Below are 4,179 nucleotides of genomic sequence, written 5' to 3'. Positions count from 1 at the left end.
AAAGAAAAAAAAGAAAAAAGAAATGAGGGGAGAAAGCACACTTTAAATAAAACTAATTTTCATCTTCTTGTAGTCAATTTGACCTTTCCTGAAACAGCATAAACCCTTTGGAGAGAAAAACATTTTAATCTTTCTAAAGTCTATGGATGTTCAGTTATGATGATTCAACCTGTTATTATTCCTCTGTTGATTTGCTTCCACTGTGTGATGTGTTTTTGTTTTATTTCATGAAGAGAAGTGTCAAAGACTGTCTACACTGGGTAGGGAGGTCTGCCAAAATCTAAGACAACTTTTTAAAATAGTTCACAGACAGCCTGCAATTATAAAGTGTATCAGCAGCAGCTGGGGGCTTGCTGTCCTTCCCCCACTCCTCTGCCTGTGATCTTGTGCATGCCACAGGTAACTAGTCAATTGCCAAACTTGGCACCAGACTCCTTCCAGATTTTCTTGTGCATCCTTTGGCTTAGATTCCTGTCATTTCAGTTGGTCATCAAAGATCTCCTTATAACTGCCCCCACCCCCCACTTCCACCTTGGTTTCTGTCTTAGTTAGGGTTTTAATTCTGTGAGTAGACACCATGACCAAGGCAACTCTTATAAGGACAACATTTAATTGGGGCTGGCTTAGAGGTTTAGAGGTTCAGTCCATTATCATTTAAAATGGCAGGCATGGTGCAGGAGGAGCTGAGAGTACTACATCTTCATCTGAAGGCTGCTAGCAGAATACTGACTTTCAAGCAGCTAGGACAAAGGTATAAAAGCCCACATCCAGTGACTCCTAATCCAACCAGGCCACATCTCCCCCAATAAGGCCACACACACACACACACACACACACACACACACACACACACACTCCAACAGGGTCACACCTCCCCCAACAAGGCCACACCTCCCCCACACTTCCTAATAGTGCCACTCCCTGGGTTGAGTATACACAGTTCCTTTACTTCTCTACCTTTCTACCTTTCCTCTCCCTCCCCTTCCTCTTCTCAGTCCTCTTCATTTCTGCCTCAGTCTTCCTTGCTTCTGATGCTATGTCCTTCCTTACACAGCGCAGGTTGGCTTTGAACTTCCTATTCTCTCTTCACTTGGCTCTCAAGTGCTGGGATTATAAATTTCACCTACTCTAAATAATAATGTCTTTGATAATCAAATGTTTTAATTTCAAAGCACATTTTTTTCTGTTCATCTGGACTGTTAATTCTTTTAATATGTCCCAAGCATAAAACAGCTTTAGTCACCAAGCCAGGCATCAAGCTAGGATGAACAAAGGTCTGCCAATTGCTCTGCCCCTGATTATATAGGAGCAACACCACCAACAAGGTGTCTTTGCCCATTGCTGGGAGGCAGCAGTTGACTCCTTAAATTTTTTTTGGAGTGGAAGGGGTTCGAGACAGGGGTATCCCTGGCTGTCCTGGAGCTCACTTTGTAGACCAGGCTGGCCTCGAACTCAGAAATCCGCCTGCCTCTGCTTCCCGAGTGCTGGGATTAAAGGCGTGCACCACCATGCCTGGCGACTCCTTAATTTTTATGTTCATTACATTATCAGAATGTTATATATATTATATATGCTATGCTCAGGGATTTTCTTTCTGTTACCAGGATATTTTTGTTTTTATTAACAAATGAAACAGAAAATAAATCAAGGTGATAAACTTACTAAATTATAACCTACAAGAAGAGGTTTCTTGTTTACCAGGCCAGTAAAGGTACCATTATTTTTTTCTGATTTTGTGTCTAAATAAATCCAAAATTCTCACATGATAAAGTCCAGCAAGTTTGATGGTCTTGCTTCTTGATAACATGATATCTTAAGAAGACAAGAAAATGGTATTAAAAATATGCACTTAGGTAGATATATGCAATTATGTATATAAACATATAAAAGCAATCATTTGCTTATGAAATATAGTGAACCAAGTGCTATATTTCCTAATTTCAACACTTAATGGAAAAATAATGTAATCTTAACAGCAAGAACAATAAAGAAGCTTAATAAGGTTTTGTTTTGAGCTAAATTTAAAAAGTAAATTCTTCCATGTTTTCTTTGTGTGTGTGTGTGGGGGGGTGCACGTGTGCAAGAACATGCCTGTGTATCTTTGCATACTGGGGAATGCATGCTACCACATGTATAGAGATCAGAGGCCAATCTTAGGCCCTTTCCTCACCCTTGCTGTAAAAGAGCCTCTTGTTATTCAACTTGTGTGCCTAACCAGCAGTCCCTCAATCTCTATAAATTCTCCAGGCTCTGCCTCTCATTTCACCATAGGAATACTAGGATCATAGATACACATTTCTGCACCTGGGTGCACATGACTTCTGAGGATCTAAATTCAGGTGTGGATACTTGTGTGGTGTATTCATCCAGTGGTCATAGAGAACTGGGTTTATCTGAAGGGGCGGGCTGGAAGGATGAAACCAAGACAAGGTTCTGATCAAGGCTCAAAGTTTAATTCTGCAGCACTAGCTTATAAAGGGAAAACCACAAAATCCATCCTTTGTTTCGGCTGGATTATGTTGCAAAGCAAGCTCAGTGGACAGTCTATTCTTCTAAGTAGGAAGTTGCAGGTGCAGCAAGACAGATAGATGACTCCACTTGGGTCATTAAGCCCATTGTGTCATGTACTCAAGGTCTGTTCAGCCTGCTAAAGGCTGGGGAAGGGGACAGTGTGGCAACTCACATGGAACCATCGGCCAGCTAAGTTAGCCATTCTTGAGAAGTCTTGGGTTCTTGAATGTATGGAGAAGAATAGTTGAACCATTCTGAGTTTCCATGTTTCTTTTCATCTGAGCGCTTAGGACCACTGCTTTCGTTAGTTATTTTGTTATGTGGTTAAGAGGTTGGGGTGTGGACTTTCAAGCCATATGCTACTGCTTTTGCTGATCTGAGATTTGAGTGGATTCAAAAATAAGATATGTCTATAAGGAATATTTGAATTAGTGACTCTTTTTGGTTTGTGTTTAATTGAGCATCAACTAAACAAAGGAACAGTAAACTCACATGGGTGATATTTTGTGCAGAAATGATGATTTATATGTAAAAATACTTCTTACTAACTTTTATCATTAAATTTTATCATTATAAAACTTTTTCTGAAAGTGCTAATATTCTACTTTTAATATTTGATAGTATATTTAAATATATGTAAGATATTTAACTATTTTGAAGTCAGGGAAGGAAAATCTGAGTCTTCGCAAAAGAATCAAATAGGTTAGATAACACTTAATCTTCCTAAAGTTTTCTCTTTTCTTATGAAGCTAACATCCAACAGGCTTATGTTCTAATTAAAACCATACAGAACAAAGTGTTAAATCTAAAAAGATTTCAATATGGTTATAACAATACATATCAAAACGTGGGGCCTAACAGATCGTGTACTTATCACTTAAGCAAACTACTTATGAGTTTAAATATTTGTTTAACAAGCACACCATAAATGTAGCATATTTAATTTTACAAGCATTTTAGATATGTGGGTAAACTTAAGAGCTTCTCTGATAATTTAAATTTTAATATATTTTGTTACAATTAGAATAAAATTCAAATTTCAAATTCAGTTAATTCATGATTTGTTCCTAATACCTTCTCCTCTTTTTCTTTATATTTTTGAACCTGAGGAGTAAACCCATGGCCTTGAAGTTACTAAGCATATGGTGTGCCACTGAGCTAAGTCCTTTCCTTAAAACAATGTCTTATTTAGGCCAGTCTGGCCGTGAAATTGCTGTGAGGTAGACCTGATCATCTTTTTCTATACCTCGAAAGTGGTGGGATTACAGGTGAATACCACAACAACATACGGTTCCATTTTATATATTTATCATATATAAATATATATTCATTTATATAATATATACATTCATTTAGATTTGATGACTAATGATGTTTTATGACTAATGGTGTTTTGCTTTACTTTTGAAAAACTGTGAAATCTATTTGAACATTACCAAATTTAGTTTTTAAAAGCCTATATAAGATCTTTTATATAACAACCACAGTAAGTACGTGGACAGGTTGATTTATACAATAGAAATATGTTCGCTCTCTGGAGGTTAGAAATTCAAGACCACAGGAAATGCAGCTTGTAGTATCATGAACCCTTGGCCACCTTCTTTGTGTGCTCCATGTAGTGTGTGTGTGTGTGTGTGTGTGTGTGTGTGTGTGTGTGTGTGTGTGTGT

The 4,179-nt window shown here is 37.8% G+C and overlaps 1 non-coding gene across 1 annotated transcript; it reads right to left on the bottom strand.

The window, feature by feature from the left end:
* Positions 1–1,209: 1,209 nt before the first annotated feature.
* Positions 1,210–1,351, bottom strand: LOC115065676. Its single transcript, XR_003845443.1, has one exon. It is a non-coding gene; the product is annotated as a small nucleolar RNA SNORA48 (small nucleolar RNA).
* Between the last annotated feature and the right edge of the window lie 2,828 nt (positions 1,352–4,179).

This window comes from Mus pahari, chromosome 16 (genome assembly GCF_900095145.1).
Source record: "Mus pahari chromosome 16, PAHARI_EIJ_v1.1, whole genome shotgun sequence".
In the NCBI taxonomy this organism is placed as follows: Eukaryota; Metazoa; Chordata; class Mammalia; order Rodentia; family Muridae; genus Mus; species Mus pahari.
The sequence above is the reverse complement of the archived record's forward strand: the minus strand, read 5'-3'. Positions and strand labels throughout refer to the sequence as shown.